The 22,428-nt window shown below is 31.8% G+C and overlaps 1 long non-coding RNA gene across 1 annotated transcript; it reads left to right on the top strand.

Annotated features, from left to right (window-relative positions):
• The first annotated feature begins 1,015 nt into the window (after positions 1–1,015).
• On the top strand, positions 1,016–2,960 carry LOC116405874. The gene is made up of 3 exons (XR_004218953.1): positions 1,016–1,037; positions 1,145–1,332; positions 2,438–2,960. It is a non-coding gene; the product is annotated as an uncharacterized LOC116405874 (long non-coding RNA).
• Positions 2,961–22,428: the final 19,468 nt, after the last annotated feature.

The following is a 22,428-nucleotide window of genomic DNA, read 5'->3' as shown; positions in this document are numbered from 1 at the left end:
AAAAGGAAAATTCAAGTACATTGGGCTGCTTTGTGGGCTGAAGTCAATGGACCTTATTGGAATCGAGAGTTTTTCAAAGCCGAAGGGGAGGATTTCTTTTTCAACATTGAAGAGCAGAATGCTGGGGATTGTTTGCAATTAAAAAGAGAAAAAAAGAGAAAGGGGCCTTGATCATGTTTGCAAGCACACCTTGAGGACAAGGTGTTTTGAAGCATCGGGTAATGTTAGATACCTAGATTAGTATAAGGTTAGGGGTATAAGGGTAATTAGATATTTAGAAAGTTACTAGTAGTTATTATGTAAGTGTGGTTACATCTTATTATAAATGGAGGGAGGGTAAGTGAGGGGAGAATTCTGGGAAGTGATCTAGGGCTTGGGTGAGAGTACTCAAGAGGGAGGTTCCAAGTGCCTTATACTTGGTTTTATCTTGTATTTTCTTATAGTTCATTATAATAAATTAAGATCTTGTTCTTGTTAGGAAGTATCCTAACAGAATTCCTCTAGAAGGTCTCATGTTAGCGAATGATAATCTGCGTTAAGTGTGTATTTGTAGGAGTTCTTCTCCCGGACATCTATGGTTGATATTTTTTACCTTTCAATATATCAAAGCCAAGGATTCTTTTGCATTTCTCTATGCTTTTTCTTTACCCAATTATGCTTTTTTCAGTTATATTTGGGAGTAGTATTTCATTTCTTTCATGTGAAATGTTGAACTTCAGTAGTGTGGAGAGTGGAACGTAATATCTTACCTTTTATATTAGTAAACTTGATTTTAAGCAATGTGTTTTTGAAGATTTTATGTTGTAGATTGTTTTTTGTTCTTCAAGCTACTCTTCTTAACTTTATTTTCTCCTGTTATTGTTCTCAATGATTATCGAGCATATGCATTACCATGTGGCTTCAAGCGTGTCAGTGTGCTCTTGCTCATAATTTTTACTATATCTTTACTAAAATTGCAAGTTAATTGCAAATTACTCAGAGCTTGGATTGTCTCCTCCAGTTGGTTAAAGGAAAGCTACCGGAAGGCAGATTTGTTGGTAAGTTCGAATGGCTTGCTAGTATCAAAGCGTAATGTATTTTCTTCCACTTATGTTTTTCATCCTACCTAATTTTTGTGATTGATTAATTCCTTATTGATCTGCAGACGAGTTGCCTTACATACTAAATGATGATGACTACATATCGAAGTATCGAGCCAGCCTAAAAGCTGCAGTTCTCAAGGCAAAAGCATGTTTTTGAGCTTTATTTGAAGGGTATGATGTTTGCATATCAGCTCACGCTCAACCACCACCTAAAACTCTATCCCTGATAGTCAAGTCAGCCGGTGGAAATGTAAGTTCTCTGTTATTGTACAAATCTCGAGTACTAGGTTTGGTTCTCTATACTACACATACAACCACTATAATATGGCTATCCTCCCATCTAATGAAGACGTGAAGTTCTCAACAAACAAGCACGTATACGAATTCTAGACATGGGTCAATAAATTATAGACATGGTGACGTGTCATTTTTTTCTAAAAAAATATAGGTAGTGCTAGAACACAGTTTTAATATATATAATTTAAAAAGTATGTATCATATTTATATAGAAATTCAAAGTCAATAAGTTTATGTATTTATATGCTTAAAAATAAGCTCATCCTTCACTCAAAACTTATTCAAAGCCAAGAGTTTAATATGTGTGTGTAACCAATCTTGACCTTTATTGCATTGGAATACTTGTTGTCTAACACATCTATTGTACTAACTAGTGTTCAACACGTGTTCTCCGAGTGTTCCATACATATTGTTTATTGATACACTAGCCAAACTTGAGTGTATGTGCTTCTTAAGTCTTTAATATTTATGTTTGTTTTGATCCTAGGAATTGAGCATGTAATGTAAAAAGTCTATGCACAAGGGGTCATATGGCCATCTCCGTGTTTCTTTAATTATCAAATTTGTTCAAGTTTTTAATTGTCTCTAGATCGAAATCTGGAGTTATTTTTTTGTGATTTGGTGTACAAATACATACATCCATGTTTCTAATTATGATTAGATTGTTTTCTGGTCGCAACATTTTATTGTTTAGCTTGTCTTTGATCTTGAACTTACTATTATGTTGATTTAAATTCCATTTTAGCCTTAGAACTTTCAAAACATCCATTTTAGTCATCGAGCTTCCAAAACGTAGCCAACTAACGGTTTTAGTATTTTGTAAATTATTTTATCAATTAATATTCATTTATTCAATACTCATCGGTCATTTCTGCTATATGTGATTGGAATATATCTCATAGGAAGCATTTTGAAAGTTGAAAAAAGATGGAAAATTTTAGGGACTAGAACAAGAATTTGTTTAATATTTTTTTATAGGGTGAATTCTTGCAATTTCCTTGTAGTATATACATAATTTTTTCTCTCATTTGGCAAATTCATTATGCTTGAAAATTTAGGTGATTCATGAGCTAGATAAAGTAAACAATGTATGAAAGACGATCTTTGTGGCTTGTGAGGAAGACGTGGAGGAAGCCTTGGTGGCCGTAGAAAAAGGGATATGGACTTTCAACGTTGAATGGCTAATGGCATGTATAATGAGACAAGAAGTAGACTTGGAGGCCCTTCAATTTGCTGAGTCCCTATGAGAAACAAGGTCACCCTAACTTTCAGTTTTGAACAAGCAGCAGCCAGCCATTTCGTCCTTGTGTAAATCCACTCTTTTCTCAACTCACTCTAATTTGGTACATAAACAAACTCTGATCGCTCCATCTCTATATTCATCAGTACATAAAAGACGATAAGTTTATTCATGGAGAAAGTTGGATGTAAGTATGTTTTAGGAATGGTCCTTCATTTAGTAACTTTGGGAATTGTAAAAATGAGGTAATGAAGTTCTATCAAGTTGAATGTTCTTGTTTATGTTAGATGAGACTGATTCTTGGATACCAGAATTAACTTGAAGTACGTGTTTGAGTTCCATTGGAGTGATTAGAGAAAAAATGTTCCTTTAAAAAGGGTAATTTTTTTATGTAGACTTTCTTTTTATTAAAATTCCTTAAAATACAATTTGAGAGTATTTCAATAGCTTTCAAAGAGTTGTCAAACACTTGTAGTTTTTCTAAAATAACATATTTTCAAATATTAAAGTTTTTGACGATAATTTACATGGAATTACACGATCAGTTACCACTATCAATAGAATCACTTACAAATATTAACACGATCGTGTACCGATAACAAGACGATTGTTTACACTATTCAATACGATCACCAATATCATATGATCGTGTACCCATGTCAACACGATAATTTATTTTAATCAATATTATCATTTACCGTTGTTAAATGGTCGTTTATCACGGTTAATAGGATCGTTTAATGTATATTATTTCATCGCACGATCGTTTACTTATTCTTGCATTATGTTTAGTATTATCATTTTGTACATTTTATTATTTTATTCAGTAATAAATGTATATCTATGTCTATCTATTTCTTTCTATCACAATTAAATACTTAATTTTATTATTATTTTTTTTTACAGATTATAATGTCTTTTCCTATTGTTGTTTTTTATGGAGGTCAATGGAATGGATGTAATATTTATGAGAATTACTTAGTTGCTGAAATTTTGGTAGATGTCCGAGTGAGCTTTAATTCTCTAGTTGATTTAATATGTGAACAGATTCAATTGGATGGATAAGTAGAATTATCTGTTTTACTTGATTTTGGTAAAAGCAAGGTCCAACTGTGGTGCCAGTAAAAAAAGACAATGATGTGGCTTGGTATTTATCTTTTGCTAAAGATGCAACTAATATACATCCATTAGTTGCCCATGTAACTGTTGATTTTTTTAGAAGGTCTTCTTCTTCTAGTAGTGTACGATAGAATGTTGATATGCATTGAATGTAGGTTCTTCTTCTTATGTTTCAAATGATGAAATTATAAGAGACATCTCATATCATGGTGATTTGAAGGAAAATAGTTTATTTGAAAGTAAAGAGATGCTTTCAAAGTGTTTTGGCATAATAGAAGTGAATAACAACTTTCAATTTAGAACTACAATATCAAATTTGAGGTCTCTTGAATTTAGATGCCTACTAGAAGAGTGCAAATGGTTTATTAGGACATCTCGTTATAAGAAGAGCGAGTTGTGGATGCTATGAAAATACATTTATGAACATGACTGTTCATTGAATACTAGTTGTCACATGCAAGCTTCTTCAACAGTAATTGACAGTTGCTTGATAGATGAGTTCAGGTTCATGTCTACTGATCGTTTCATTCCAAAAGCAATTGTGCATAAGGCATGTACAAATCTTGGAGTTAATATAAGTTAGCAGAAAGCTTGGAGGGCGAAAGAACACATAGTAAAGATATTAAAAGGTGACACGGTTAAATCATACATGTTGATTCCAAGGTTCTTTGATAAATTGGTTGAATCTATCTCAGGTATAATGAGTTTCATATATAGAATGATGACATCAAATTGTGTAGACAGTGTAAATTTATAAAGTTTTAAAGAGTTCAATTAGAGATGTATTGCAAAAGTGGTTTGATGAAAGAAGTAAAGCTACTTTTACAATGAAGAGTTGTTTGACTTCTTGGGCTGAGAACGCGTTGCATTTAGAATAACATGAAAAGTCAAGAATTTTATTGGTAAGGTTTTTTTTTTTTTTTTAATGTTTGTATCTCAGGTAGATATAAATAGACTGTTATTTTTGTCCATCTGATAGAGAAATATAACAATTTATGTGTGCTTGTTTCAGATAGATAGAGATAGATAACTATCATCAACGTCTATTTGTCTCTATTTGTGCATGCTTTTTTTTTAATTTTTCTATATTTGTTTTATGTATTAGGTTGATCCAATTAGTATGACTGAATACAAAGTAATGGATGATACAAAATGATAATGTGATTTATTTATATTGGTTCTAATTTGAAATATTCAAATTTACTTTGGAAATTAGTATAATTAGTATAATATATAGTGATATATTATAATATAAAGTTTATATGTTAATGAAACTTTATTATATAAATTTAATTTTAGATAAAGTTCAAAATTAATTTATGAGAGATAAAATATTTGAATGAGTTCAAATATTAATTTAATGTGGATTTGTTTCATATTAAAATTATTAATTATGAGATAAAGTTATATTTGAATATGATTCAAATTTAACTTAAGTTAAATATAAAATATTTAATTTAGTTATTAATTAATTGAAGAATTAATTAATAGTTTAGTTTAATATTATTTAATTAAATTTGATTTAATTAAATTAATATAAAACTATAAGTATTGGAGAGATATTCATTCAATAAGATTTAAATGAAATATTAATTAAATATGATTTAATTAATTATTAACTAATTGATTAATGGTTAATTAGTTAGTTGATTTGAAACTTCTATTAATTTAATAATTTTTAAGTTAATAGAATCCTATGATTTTCTCCTACCCGTCTCCTACTCAATGAAAGAAAGAGAGTTATAAATATGTAGAAGAAAAACATCTTTTCTTAACCAAAATAAAATCGATGATTTTCTTTTCTGCAAAATAGATTGTAACGACCTAATTTTTCGAATTAAGCTGAAGTTATTACTTTAAGACTAGATTCGTCCTTTAACCATAAGACTTTATAATTTAAAAAATATATTTTTTAACAACATTAAAGAGTTTTTATTCGGGCTCTATTTCAAATAAAATTTTGAAAGTGTAAAAGTATCGATAATAAAGAAAGTTCAAGAACATAAAAGTCGTTCAATCATGAAACCCAAAACAGTGTCAATTACTAAAGAAAACCAAAATAAAAAAAATATAAAGTAGAAGCAATTTGAAGGACATTTCCTTATGGCAGTTTCGCGGAAAAAGATTAAACATAAAAGGGTGAGTATAAACATACCCACTAAGAGACTCACTACTGATCCTGTTAGAAGAAAAATAAAATTGTTAACTTCCTATTGGAGGTGCCCTGCACTTTAAAAGTCTTGTGATCATGTAGGAATACACATAATCAGTCCAATGCCCTAAAGGACACAAATATTAGTCTAGTGCTCTGCAGAAAGCACATGTCAGTCTAGTGCTCTCGAAGAATGCACATGTCAGTCTATTGCTCTCGAAGAATGCACATGTCATTCTAGTGCTCTCGAAGAATACACAACAGGTGGTGATCCCGTAGGACACCTTCAAGGCACACTACCCAATCGACAAAGCTAACAATTTTCCCTTAGTCTGTTATAAACATTTAATCAATCCATTCCTAGTATAGTCAAACTACTCCATCATATCATCAATCCAACTTAACACACTTACGTTCAATCTATTCAATCTATCACAAAATCAGTTGATACTATAACAACACACCAGACAGTCAAGATATATATATATACATAACACCTTTCTCAGTTTACAAATACATTATCCATCGTATCTACTTCTATACCAGTCTGGCATAATATACATTTGTCATCATATCTACTTCTACATATATTGGTAAACCATACTAAGTCCAGAGATCCAAACAGTCAACACATTTCAAAACTTTCAAAGAGTCCAGTAATAGAAACCCCTTACTTTAATGTTACTCAAATTTCTCGAACGAAGGAAACCTAATAATAAGAATATGGAACTCAATTACTTTCACAATACTTTCTTTCATTTAATTTCCTCAATGTAAATTCTAGCTTACCAAAGTATTGGCGAATCGAACTCCAACAAATCTACAATTTAGTTGTGAATCCAAAGAACTCAAATGCTACCTTCAAGAATCAATTAACAATTGAACTAATTATCCAAAACTACAACCCAAGGATAATTACAATGTAAAACCACCACACTCACCAATACAACTTACCACAAAAATCCCAAAAATTAGAGTAAAATGGGGGCAACAACTTCGAATAACTAGAATCGACGCGTGTAATAGATCAGATCTAATCAACAAACGAAAAACAAACTTCAGCTTACAACCCATGGCTGGAAGGTGAAGAGCCGCGCGATGGCACTTCAACAGACGCGACGGGCTCAGGTCTGGTCGACGGCTGCTTCAACTAAGTAACAACGCCGGTGAGATGATAGGTCAATCGGTGACGTTACTCATCACCTGGAGCAGAATGTGGTGGCGCGAACGTCGAAGGAGCTACGCGCGAATGAATCACAGCTTGGCTGGAAAACATAGGTGAGACGCGATGCCGAGAGTTCGAACTCACGACGAACGGTGCTTCAGCTTCAACGGAGACGAAGCGATCAATGACGGCGTGGCCGGTTGACGTCCAAGAGTAATAAAAATGGCTAATGGCTAAGGCAAGCGGCAGTGGCACGGGGAAGAGGAAGAGTGAAGGAGAAAGAGATGGGGTTGCACGTGAATCAATAAAGAATTGATATTTTAAATTAATAATAACATTAATTCTATTATTATTATATATTATTATTATTTAACCTTTAGTATTAGTATATTTTTTCATAAAAGCCCCCTTCACTTCCTGCTAAATCCACACCACAACCAAATTCCTTAAAATCTTAATAAAATTTAAAAAATTTAGCTTGAGAGAAATACCTTGATATTGGGGGTGTTACATAGTTTCTCTCTAATTTTTTTTTCATTCCAATTGTTTTCCACAAACCAATCTCATCTTCGAAGATAGGAAGGTCTCTAACGGGTGGTGTCCCCAATTCGGTGGATTATAGATTCAGAGACGTCAACAAGAGTAAGTTCTATGTATCTTTTAATTTAAAAGCATATTTAGTTCTTTATTTAGAACTTTGATTCTAAATATTGTCAATGTACTTGTATTTTGGAATTTTCAAATTAAAATTGATGAATGGTTTTGTAAAGTCTTTCACTGCCAAGAGCTTTTATCCCTTTAGGGCACACATACCAATTAAACTAATGCAAGACCTTTGACAGTAGTTAATGGTAGCATCTCACAAAGTGGAAGTGGTTGGCTTACCAACGGAAGATTTTCAATCATTTCTAGCAGTCCCTTTTCTGTTTGAGTATGACCTTCCATATTTTCTGCTATATTACTTATAGCTAATATCAAATGTGCATCTCTGCCATATATGCTAATATCACTGCCTGACTGCTCTTGATGTTGAGGCGTTGTTCATTTTTGTTCCCTACACAGAAAAGAAAAAAAATTATTGTTGTTTATTTATAATCTAAGCAATTTTAAACAATATAAAGCAGTAACTAATGAATTAAACACTAACAGTTGAGTTTCTACAGTAGATTCTTGAAGATGTGGCTCTTGAACAGATGAATTCTCATGGATGATCACATGTTTGTTATTTTGATGGTCATCATTCTTGTCCAGATTGTGATGACTAGAATCATCACGAAGATCATCATACATGTTGTTAATATCATCAAACAATTGATTCTGATTCTAGTATAGAAAGAAAAAAGGATAATAAAAAAAATAGTTACAAAATGATCGTGTATCCTTAAGCAAACAATCGTGTAGAATATCTAAACGGTTGTTTTACCAGGGGTGATCGATATTTCAGATGGGATATGCGATCGTTCATATGTGATATGCGATCGTGTAAAGATATATAAAACCTTTGTTCTGTCAGAAGTCGTGCTAAGAAGAGTTGAAAACTTGTAATAAGATCCATCAAAACTGAAAGATTTTACATCAACACGTTCCTGACACAGTAATGCAGTATCAATGAGCATCAAATTACGTGAGATGCGTATTAGAAAATATCTAACTGCTCAGTTAATTTTTTATGGACATCAAATCACCTTTTTTCAAGCTTAAGGAAGGAAATGTCGGCACTATATATGTCAGAGTTGTGCATTGCAATGGAAGTGCCAACACGAGGTGATACATGTGTGTCTTTCTGGGATGTAAATGCCACTCCCCGACTAGGACCAGCATAGTCTTAGGGAGAAAGCATGCTAGGAATTGGAGTTGTGTCCTCAATTTCTTCAAGGACTTGAGCATTTCTTCTTACACTAGAATGTCTCTTGTTCAGAGAGTTTATAGGATTTCTCAAGGCCATTTTTGCATACTTAACAGCTCTTGACAACGGTAGAGAGTCTAAATCTACACTTTCAGGGGCTTCCAACTCCACCACTCGCTGAGCCAAAGATAGAGACGAATCATTAATGATCCAGTAAGCAACATGAAACCTTGTAATTTTGGGGTCAACGGTAGTCCCTCCCATTACTAGCTCAACACTCAAACGGAGTCTCCTGTATAAAATATAAAATAATACAGACACAAAATAGTGAATGAAATCTTGTGACGTAACAAACATAAATTTTATGTATACTGCAATTTGACTAAATATTGAACAAGAAAGCCCAAGGGAATACACAAAAATCCAACGTTTTTAGGGGTCAATTTGAAAAATGGCAAAACTACTTTTTTCTTTTCAATTTTAGCAAACAACATTTTTTGCACGTGCATGGTATTTTTTAAAATACCAAAATATTCACCTTCTCCAACTATAATTATTTTGTTTTTACGTTATAATTAATTTATGTTATGTATTTATCAACTTTTAATTAATTTTTTACTTGAAATAGATACATCAACTCATATCATAACTTTTCTCTTAAAATCTCGGGACTCAACTAATTGATTCAACATTTTAATAACATTATTCAATCTTACTAATTTCAAAATAACCTAATTGAATTTGAATTTCAAAATAACCAAATTGAATTTCAAAATTACAAAATTATTATTTTTTAGAATTTGAGAATCTCAACGATAGATTTTATATCAAAATAACCTTCTCTCAAAATAATTTTAATGACTTGAATATCAAGATAATTAAATTATTATTTTAAAATTGGAAGAAAAGCATAAAAAGCGCACACGCCCACTCAGGTACACACGCACACGCGTGTATACGCACACACACCCACACACACACGCACAAACGCGCACACGTGAACACTCACTCCCACGCACACGTAGACACACACACCCATGCACACGTGGACACGCGCATACGCACACACGTCACGCGCACACGCACGCACACACGCACATATGCACAAAGATGTATAAATGAATTAAAATTAAAAAATAACTACAATAATTGTGTTTAGAAAGAGTTTTAAACCATGTTCATTTGACTTAATAACATTGATTAAATTATAATTTCTATCAATATTGGCTTAAAAGTGTCATTCGTGTAATTATTTCAATATAATGCGGTCTTATCCAATTTTACCAACAAAAAACAAATCGAATATGGATCAGTAGATCTACACTCTTTGTCATAAGAGACATAACAACGTTTTTAGGGGTCATTTTGAAAAATGACAAAACTACTTTTTCCTTTGAATTTTAGCAACTAGCATTTTTTGCACGTGCATGGTATTTTATAAAATACCAAAATATCAACATTCTTCAACTGTAATTATTTCGTTTCTACATTGTAATTAATTTATGTTATGCATTTATCAGCTTTTAATTATCTTTTACTTGAAATAGATACATCAACTCATATCATAATATTTTTCTTAATATCTCGAGACTCAACTAATTAATTCAACATATTAATAACTTTATTCAATCATACTAATTTCAAACGCACACACGCACAAACGCGCACAAATGAACACAAACACACCTATCCACACGCGCACAAGCACACACACATGCACAAACGCACACACGTAAACACATACGCACACGCGCACAAACATGCACACCGAGCACACCCACACACCCAAGCACACACGCAATAGCCCGCACACACACGCACGCACAAACACATACAAACATGCACACACCCACACACACATGCACACGGACACTCGCACGAACGCATGCACATACACATACGCACACCTACCTACACGCGCACACGTACACACGCACATATGCATAAAGATGTATAAATGAGTTAAAATTTAAAAACAACTACATTAATTGTGTTTAGAAGGACTTTTAAACTATGTTCATTTGACTTAATAACATTAATTAAACTATAATTTCTATCAAATATTGGCTTAAAAGTGTCATTCGTGTAATTATTTCAATATAATGCGATTTTATCCAATTCTATTAGCAACAAACAGGTCGAATATGAACCAGTAGATATACACTCTGTCATAAGAGATATAGCAACCTTTTTATGGGTCATTTTGAAAAATGGCAAAACTATTTTTTTTTAATTTTAGCAAATAACATTTTTTGCACGTGCATAATATTTTATAAAATACCAAAATATCCACATTCTCCAACTAAAATTATTTTGTTTCTATGTTGTAATTAATTTATATTATGCATTTATCAGCTTTTAATTATTTTTTACCTGAAAAAGATACATAAACTCATATCGTACTTTTTTCTTAATATCTCGGGACTCAACTAATGGATTCAAGACTTTAACTTTATTTAATCTTACTAATTTCAAAATAACCTAATTGAATTTGAATTTCAAAATAACCAAATTGAATTTCAAAATAACAAAATTATTATTTTTCAGAATTTGATAATCTCAGCAATAGATTTTGTATCAAAATAACTTTAATTGAATTTCAAAATTAAAAAATATCAACTTATTCACTATCTTTATCTCACAATAATATTAATGGCTTGAATATCAAGATAATTAAATTATTGTTTTAAAATTGGGAGAAACTCAACATTAAAAAATATCAACTTATTCACACACAATCACACGCGCACACACACATACACTTGCACGCGCGTGCACCCATACACGCACACACACACGCGTGCACACAAGCACACACACACGAACGTACGCACACACACACAAACGCACACATGCACACACACACACCAAACAACACGCACACAAATGGACACGCAAACACGCACACACCTACTCACGTACACATGTATGTGCGCATACACACCCAACCACACGTGGACATGCGCACACGCGAGCGCACACACACACGCACACTGATGGTTCAATTTCATCAATAGTTCCTATTTTTACTGACAGTTTATTTTTTGCCATCGATAGAGGATCTTCCGACAGACCTATGTGACGGTGTGTGTTGACAGCTTAATTTCGTTGGCAAAAGAAAAGTCGATTAGTTTTTGAAGATTTACTGACGATATTTGTCATCGACAAAGGGTAAATTTCTTGTAGTGCATGTACATCAAACATATCAAATTTGTTAAGTGTACCAATGAAGTATAACAAGTTTATTAGTGGTGTATCAAGTGTATCAAACTTATAAGTGAAGTCTTTAAGTGTATCAAACTAATCAAGTGTATCAAGGCCTCAGGGTGTATCAAGTGTATCAAGAAGAATCAAGTGTAACGAGAAGTATTATGTGGAACGAGAAGTATTATGTGTATGAAGATGTTTCAGGTGTGTATCAAAAAGTATCGAGTGTATCAATGAGTACCGAGTGCATGAATTGTATCTATCAAATGTATCAAGTGTATCAGTAAAAAGTATCAAGTGTATCAAGGGGTATTAGGTGTATCAGACGTGTATAAGGTGTATCAAATGTACATCAATAACGAGGGCATTTGTGACATTTTACCTCTTGATGTGTGAGCTTGTCTTTGTTTTTGTCACTTTCTCAAATAATAAAGTATGTGTTCTATGGACTTAATTATTATAACTTATTTTGCCATTTTCGCAAGTGTCCCTTAATTGTAATACATGTATATGTGACATAATCTAATCAAACTAACTCATAAATGGACTTAATCGATCTCATGGACCACAAATTCTTCAATTACTTGCAAATTTGGTGAGTTCCTTCAAACGGTGGGCGAAGAGCTTAATTTTAAGAGAGAGGAAAAGTCATGAAGAGTATTTGCTAGAGAGGGGGGAACGTCGCCAGAGAGCATTTGCGAGAGAGAAAGACAGCGACGATGTGGGATGAAGTAAGGTTTTTTTCGGTCGTTGTTCACAAGTGGGATGAAAGCTTCGAATTATTTGTTTTAAATCATGAACATACATTGACTAAAAAACTTAAATTGATGAGTGAATGTAATAAATTTAATATTAATTATATGATCAATACTTTACACATGTATATTGGTATATCAGTCAATAACAGTAGTAAGACAAATTATAAAATATAAGGGATAAAAGTCCTACACATGCATGTATGGTATACTATCTTGATAGCAAAAAGGAGATCAATATTCAGTAAAAATACATAACAGAAACTGGAGAGGAAAAAAGCTAAAATAGAATATGCGGGGGAAGGCTAGCTAGGAAATGCATACATAGCAGAAAATATGGTTTGAAGGAGGGTGAGAAGAATGAGGAAAGTTGCAGCTAGCAATGATAACTTTCGCCTTGTTCCAATAACCTTATTTTGCCTTGCTCCTCTGTCTCTTGCAATTTACACATAAAGCTTTGGCGATTTTACCAAAGTGGGAAGCAGCTAAGGGGACGAAGGTATATTCGGAGAGAGATTGTTAAACAATTGTAAAAAGTAAGCCCAAGAAGAGAGGTCCAATAAAATTCAGCCACCTCTCACATAGTAATTGAAATAGTCTAGCAACTTCAACCATTTCCCTCACAGAGAAGAAGAAGACCATAGCCACTCGAGGCTTTTGCATAGACAAACACCAAGAAGATGGTGTCTGGTTCCGTATCTGTGCTAAGCGCGTCGTTGTTGACGCCAGACATCACACCTTGGAAAGGCTCTCTTCCATTATATATAGCCAAAGAACTTCCGAATTATTGAAAATAAATATTTTAAACAATTTTATATTCTCCTTTAATTTATATTCACTTTTGTTAGAAGCTATTTCTTCTTCATTTTTCTCACGAAAATCACATACATAATTTATTTACTGTTCTTGTAAATGTGTAATGATTATTTTATCATTTCATGTGAACAATATGATTTTGTTACCATTTACTCTCTTTGCTTTTTACTATTGAAATCTCCCTAACTATAAACTAATTGCACAATTTTGCTCCTAATATACGATCATGTAGCAACCTATAAGCCAAGAGTAAAAACAAGAATCAATTGAAGAGGGAATAAATTGATATATATCACCCTGGAAGATGAAATATACATGAAAGAGGGAATAAGTTGATACAAAAATTAATCACCATTCATCCTATATGAACAAAATATGTAATGAAATGCTTGGAATGAAACATGATGAAATAATTTTCATTAGAATAAAATAAAGGGTAAGAAAATGTATCCATACCTTCGGATGGTATTAAGAAACAATCATCATAGGCAAATTCTGAGTAACGACACCAAAAAACTGAACTACTTTAGGATGACGGATCTTTTCCAATAATGTCAACTCATGTTTGAATGCATTTATGTAGGAAATTCAATAAAATAATTAAGAAACCTTGCAATATGTGAGAGATATACGAACTTCAAACAAATTTTACAAGTTTCAGCAAAAATTTTCAAACAACTTTTAAAGTTTAAGCAAAAAAGTAACCGTAGGTAGGAAGGGGAGCAAAAGTGGGGTCTCGAATTAATTCTGAAAAATTAGTAGGCTTTCAAAATTTAAGTTCTAGAAGTAGAATTATTGCAGAAAAATAAATAATTGCATCATTCAAATTGAATCAAACATATCAGGATGTTATATTCTCCACAACGTATAATGGAGTATAAACATAAAGTTTCTATATACAAAGCTATGTATCTCTACCCTTGACTTCTCTTTCTCTCTTTCTACCTTTTTTATCCTTTCTTTCTCCCATTCACTAAATACACTTGCAAGAACCTTCATTTTTTTTGTATTTAAATTTTCTTGGCACCATCCTTTTTTTAATTATCAAGGCTTTGTTATTGTGTACCAGTATTGTGTCGTGCCTCCTTCACTTCTCATCATCATTTTCATGTCACATCTCTACCTTGTCAATTTTCGTTTTTCACTCAGCTTTCTTTCTTCTTTTGTCTTCACTACTTTCTTCACTCCTTCTCAAGCTCTAACTTTTGCTATTATCAACCAGTCTCAAATGACAATTGGAAAACCTATAGCCCACTGAGAGGCAGCCAATATTGTAATGCCTCTAATGATAAACTCCAATGAAATCAAAAGTTCTTCTTTAAGATTTGGAAAAATATATTAGATAAAGCATAATTAGTTGAAAAAGAACCTCAAAATTTTGTGTTAAACGACTACAATTTCATCATATAATATGCCATATTGACATCATATTTTTCCTACAAAAACATATTAACTAAAATAAGCTCATAAACACGAAAATGCACTAAGTGTTGGTTAACATACACTACCTTGAAATATGACAAAGACTTTATTTCTCCCAACCAGACAGCATAATTAGGAGGTAGTTTGGGAGCAAACAGAATTGACTTAATTTCCACTAGTAATATCCTATAAAAATTTCAAATTCTTGAAATATGGAAACTAGTGGAAGTTTTAGGGAAATGAAGTATAACCTCTAAATACAGAAGGACGACATAAAGGGGAATGAAGACTCAAAAGAAGGACGACTTTTTCGTACAGAAGGACGACAATTTTGAGGGACAACGAATGACGATTTCAGAGTATTAAGGATGGCAGATGGCGGAAGTCTTAGGGATCTCGTACTCAGTGGATGGTGAACGACTGAAAGCGAAGGATCTAGTACGCATTTTCGGAGAGGGCGTGGTGAATGCGGATGGACGGACGGTGAACACGGCAGAAGTGAGAGATCCTCACAGAGAACTTGGCATTTTCGAATGCGGCAGAGACAAGTCTAGGGCTTCGAAGGATTCAACCCAAATATTTTCTTATATATATATATATATATATATATAAATATATATTTAATAACACTTGACGTTTTTAAAACGTCAAGAAAAACGATCTTACTTGACGTCTAAAAAACATCAAGAAATTTTAAAAATAACTCTTCTTCGGCTTTTTATAAAAATTCTTGACGTTTTAAAACATAAAGAATTTTTAATATATTTCTTGACGGTTTTAAAATGTCAAGTAAAAGTACATATTACTTAACGTTTGAAAATTTTGAAGAATGTTGAATATATAAACATTCTTGACGTTTTAAAAACGTCAAAATATTTATAGATATTTCTTGACATTTTTAAAACGTCAAGAGAAAATACATATTAGTTTATGTTTAATAAACGTCAAGAAATCTGAAAATTGACCTACCCACGCCATTTCGTAAAAATTCTTGACGTTTTATCTTTGGAACTACCCCTTTCTTGACGTTTTTTGAAAAAAATGTCAAGAAAGAAAAACAACAAACGTCAAGAAAGGCCTTTTTTGTAGTAATGACATACGTATATATATATATATATATATACATACATACATAAATATATAAATAACTCAACGCCACAGTTCAATTTTTCCTTCCACAAATTGGGTTTTAAAGAGTTTTCACCGCGAATTTATCTTTTTTGGTTCGACAAGTAACAACATGTGAATCCCCAAATGCAAGGTTTTATTAAAAATTTAAAATATAATTTTTTTAAAAAAAATTATAATACCTAAAAATATATTTTTTTATATTTATAACCTAATTTTCTGTCATTACATACTTGAGAGAAATATATTTTTCAATTAGCATAATAACCTTTATATAGTAAATTAAATTTGTAGAATGAGAAAAGACCTTAGATCCAAAAAAGTTATTTATTTATTATTGGAGTGAATTGTCTAATTAATGTAGTTAATGGATGGTTTTGTAACCATAAAAAAATAATGAAAATAATTTTCTAAAAGAATGAATGAAAATTTGGAAAGTTAAAAGGTTTTAGGAATTAAAAAAAAGGGTGTAACATTATAAAAGACTACCAAATATACTGTAAGAGACATGCATTAAAGGAGCTGAGGCATGCATACTACCAAATATACTATAAATAAACCAGAATTCTTTTTTAAGAAATTAAACAACTAATTAAATATAAAGAAGAAAGATTAGAAAATGAATGATCAAACAAACTATGACTCATTTATTTTTGATAGGTTCAGCCAGTATCACCTGACAATTCATTTTCACCAAGAGAATAAACATGAGTAGCCTTGGAATCAAGTTTTAATCCATTGACCATTGTTAATAAAGTGTTTATTATTGTAATTAATTGTTATTGATTATATTATTAGTTTTGTCTTAATAACTCAAATCCAATAAACTAACATCCTAAACTGTTTAATAAGTATTGAATGATCCAATGTGTTCATGTAGTTGACATGCGAGTGAAGGTATCCTATGCAATGAGATTGCAATAGACTAGACTGTGAAATAGTAACCACTTGGTGTTACTACATTAACTAGTTAGGTTTCTATTTCACTAGGATGACCTAGATAACTTAGTCTTAATCTTGAGTGTATTATGAACTCAATGATCTTGGATGAATTTGACTTCAAATACAAACTTGGATTCCACAACCTAAACCAAAATAAAATAATATATCAAGTTAAGATGGATTCACATAGCAACATTTTATCAAATGGTTGCAATGTTTCAAATAAGCAACAATTAAAATTCACATATCGATTTGGCATCTATAAATATACAAACTAAAAAGTACCTAAATGTCAATTATTTACCCAATAAGGCTAACTAAGTAACCACGTCTAATATGTTTTGCAATGAAAAAGGTTGCCATATTGTTAATTTGGCCATATTGTGAAGGCAACCTCTTAGATGTGTTTGTGAGAAAGGAAAGAAATACCAAAATAAGTATGGACTAAGATAGTATCAAATAAAGTTAAAGTTGAATTTTAAAGCTCTATTTTTTTCAAGATAGAGAAATTTCAGCTAAAGAGGAAAACACTAAGGACAACCAAGCAAAAAAGTCTAACAAATATCAAAAGAGAACATGCAGGAAAGAAAGAATGTAAATAAGGTTTTATCCGCACCAAGCAAAAAAGTCTAACAAGTATCAAAAGCTTTATAAGTTGTACTAGAATTCAAAGCTCTAAACTCTAAAGAATGTAAATTTCTTTGAAGAAATTTGTGTATAAAGGTCACACAGTTGAAAATTCAATACCTTTTCAAGAATGTTGTTGAGAAGATTATTGTGATGAATCTTTGAATCCAAATTATGGAGACAAGATAAATAAATGAGTTCTGATTCTAACTGACTGAATGAGAGTTAAGAAAATAAGAACATTGGAGTTGAATTATCAACATTTATTTTAATCAAACTTACGATAGCAAACCAAATTATAGAGAGAGATCAAATGCTAGGATAAAGGAATAGTCTTACATTTGGTGAGTTCCCAAATGTTGTGGTAGTCACGAGAGTTATTCCACTCGAATTGTCTTAGACAAGAGGCTTCCATTCAGCAAGTACTGGTGAGAATTAAAGTGGAATGACAAACTTAAAAACACCTAATCTTTAACAAACTTTTCCGACTTTTTGCAATTATTTTTTAACACAAGATATCAAAACACACTTAAAAACCATAACAACCAATTACCATAAAACGCTGTCCAATAACAATAATTGGGTCAACCCAAACATCATTAAATTCTTGGGAAAGGTTGTGGACTAGACCTTCACCATCTTGCCCCTAAAGCAAGTTAAAGCTTAAGGAAAGAACACAGTAGAAACAAAAATCATAAACTCATCAGTTAGATAGTATTGGTGGTCAAAACCTCAAGGTCTCACTTCTTCCATTTTATATTACCAAATTTGAAAATGATTTTTAATATATGATCATTCCTTGAAACATGTTGGTGTACAAGTGTGAATGAAACTAAATCAAGTTTGTGTTTTATGTTATTGTTTTTGACAGTATATTTATGTGCTATGCAATCCATGAGAGTATATTTATGTGCTATGCAATCCAGAAGGGGGAATGCAACTATACCCAATTCATAATTGTATTTGGAACACTAATGATTTTAGCACAAATTCCATCTTTCCATTCTCTAAGACATATAAACCTTATCTCCCTCACTCTATACCTTGGCTATAGTGCTCTTGCAACATATTAAAATTCTCGTAATTAAAAATTCATACACAATTTAAATTAAATTAAACATCAAGACCCTGACGAAGATGAATCTCTGTTCATTTTTCTTTTTATTAACAAACAAAAGTTTTTAGGTCCACTTATTTCAACAACCTCCTCAAGGATCCTTAATTATCTCTATCCAAGTTCATAACCACTCTAGTCATGCAAAGATTAAGGTTCATGGCCAATCAACAATTAATCTGTGATTAAGATATTATGAACGCTATTCACATAAAAACATGAAAAGATTAAGAGCAAATAATCATATGCATTACAAAGAATAATTCATAAACTTTGTCTACATCTATCCCTAAGATTAAGAGTTTAGCTACCCCATACTTCACAATCTAAAACACAAAACTCAATATAATACCCATAACAAAAATTCAAGGAGAAGAAAAGCTAGTGATTCGTATTATTATAATACTGTGTATAACAGTATGTGTTTTTTAATATTCTCTGTTTCCAGCTCCAGTGTACCAAAATATTATCACAAACTCCACAATCCTTCTCTTTCCAATCCCTAAACTAGCCAATGAATCATATTCGCACGCTTGGTAGCCTTGTTCAAAATATTATATATTACAATTATAATAACTTGTATCCCCCCTTTTGAAGCCTAAAATGCAAAACCTTTCTTCCATTCTCTAAGGCATATCTCCTCTTCTTTAATTTTGCATTCCAATTTTAAATTACAAATTACAAATTTTAATCACAAAGGAAAAAAGGAAAATTATTACCTTTAGAAAGGGAAGAAAATGAATGAGTAACCATGAAGGATTTGGAAACGAATAGAGGTTTAGCGAAAGTGGAATGCGACAGAAGGATGGTGAACGTGTTTACTCGTTTTCGAACAGAGAATGTGTTTACGCATTCCGAACGGTGAACAGACGGACGCAAATCAACGAAGGTGAAGGGAACGCAAAGCAGACGGACGGTGACGGACGATGAACGCAAATGAATGAAGGTGAATGCTTATGAACGCGAAGGGAAGTCTTTTTCGGCGATGAACGCAGATGAATGCACAGATGAACGCGAAGGGAAGGTTAGGTGAACGACGCTTTTGATTTCGGGTGGAGAAGGGACAAAGTCGCGGCGAATTAGGTTTAATTAAGAAAAGGGGAAGTGATCAAATTGAAACGTTGTGTTTTGTAAAAGAATATTAACACAATAATTTTTTAGAAATTTCTTGACGTTTTTAAAACGTCAAAAACAAATTAAAATTTCTCTCAATGATTTTTTTAGAATTATCTTGACGTTTTAAAAAACGTCAAGAATTTTTTATAAATTTCTTGACGTTTTTAAAAATGTCAAGAACTTTTTAGAATTATCTCGACATTTTAAAAATGTTAAGAATTTGTTAAAACGTCGAGGAAAACTATATATTATTGACGTTTATGTTGAATTCATGAACATTCTTGACGTTTTTTAAACGTCAAAAAATTATTAGATATTTCTTGATGTTTAAAAAACGTCAAGAAAAAATACATCTTACTTGACGTTTAATTGCACAAAAAACGTCAAGAAAAAACGTCAAGAAAGTTGAAAATTGGCCTTTCATAAAAATTCTTGACGTTTTTTTATTTGAAATCACATCTTTCTTGACGTTTTTTCTCAGAAACATCAAGAAAGGAAAACTACAACCGTCAAGAGAGCCTATTTTTGTAGTAGTGATTTTGGGGACAAGACTGAGTGGGGAGTTGAGATTATAATTGCACAAAATGGAATTCACTCATTTCCTACTTTAGGGTAAGTAGATGAATGTTAGCTTAAATGGTGTCTCCAAAACTTGAACAAAGGGCACGTACCCTCTCTATGACATGAGAGGGGTTTTTGTTTATTAGTAGGACCATAAACAAGTTGTTCATTAGAGGAGCACTGGTTTTTAAGGATTAGAGGTAACATAGGGGTAAAGCGGTAAATTGATCCAACTGGTGTTACAAACACTCGTGAAGGACAAACACTTTTTAGTGAGAAGAGTTCAGTTGTGAGTCTTTAGTGGAGTGTACACACAACTAACGAATATTGATTAATTTGGTTAATGAGTTTAGCCAATTAAACTTAGATCGTTGTAGCTTCTAATCTGTAGGTCCATTAGGTCCCTTTCCTAGCTCGTAAAGGGTGATGAGATTTATTTATATTGGTTGTAATTTAAAATGTTTAAATTTAACTTGGGAATTAGTATAATGTATAGTGATACATTATAATATAAAGTTTATCAAACTTTACTATATAAATTTAACTTTGGGGATGATTCAAAATTAATTTATGAGAGATAAAATATTTGAATGAGTTCAAATATTAATTTAATGTGAATTGGATTCATATTAAAATTATTGAGAGAAACTTATATTTGAATATGATTCAAAATTAATTTAAGTTAAATATAAGATAAATAATTTAGTGTTATTAGTTAATTGGAGAATTAATTAATAGTTTAGTTTAATATTATTTAATTAAATTCGATTTCATTAATTATTAACTAATTGATTAATGTTTAATTAATCAGTAGATTTGAAATATATATTAATTTAATTGTTTGTAAATTAATAGAATCTCATGGTTCTCTTCTACTTCATTTTTTTTTCCTAGAAGGAAAGAGAGTTATAATATCTGGAAGAAAACAATTTTCTTAAAAAAAGAAAAAATAAGGCTAACGCTATTGCTGTTTGCAAAAAGAAAAGAGTTTCTCTCAAATATCTCTAAACTTTTTCCCATCCCAATTGGTTCCACAAACCAATCTCATCACAGAGGTACTCTTTGCAATTTAAGCTCTCTTTGCAATGGACAGTCTTCAAAGTTTTTTTTAACGATGTTTCCAATGCTTTCCTTTCTCTCTCATGTTTAATAAAACCAATTTCTCTTAAAACCTGTAGGGAGGCTACATCGTATCTAATTTCATACAACTAACGTGTTCATCGAGTTACAACAAGTGCCGCACAATAGTCTGTTCCGTGTTTGAAAAGTTGTGAGTGTGACACGCTGCACATGAGGTTAGAATGAGACATGGCAAGGCAAGCCCTACGCGCGCCTGCCAACTTCTGCCACAATATTTTGTACGCAAGCTAATGTCTTTGGGCTGTTTTTGTGGTTTTTGGAAATTTTAAGCAAAGTTTTGATATTTTTATGATCAACGGGAATTAAATGGAATTATTTCCCATTATTTTGCATTATTTTAGATCTGAAGGAGATCGAACAAGTTTATAAGACAAGGGTCCAAGCTACTCTCTATAAGTGACAAAAATGAGTTTAAAGTTGATTTCTAAACATGAATTTACTATCAAATGTTTCAAGTATGCTTTGATGTTTGAATATTTGAGGATACTGACTTATAAAGTATTTCCAAAGCATGAATTTAGAAACATTTTGGTAAACATGTTTTTATTGATGAATTTACTAATGAAAATTATAAGCAATTATGATTGTGCTAAGTTTTCAAAATGTTTAAGCTTGAAAATAATATTAGCATGTTTTAGTCTATACCTAAAATATTCTAAGATATATAGCAACCCTTCGGGAGAGATTTTCTTGTGCATA

The sequence above is a fragment of the Cucumis sativus genome, unplaced genomic scaffold (genome assembly GCF_000004075.3).
Source record: "Cucumis sativus cultivar 9930 unplaced genomic scaffold, Cucumber_9930_V3 scaffold40, whole genome shotgun sequence".
NCBI lineage: Eukaryota > Viridiplantae > Streptophyta > Magnoliopsida > Cucurbitales > Cucurbitaceae > Cucumis > Cucumis sativus.
The sequence above is the reverse complement of the archived record's forward strand: the minus strand, read 5'-3'. Positions and strand labels throughout refer to the sequence as shown.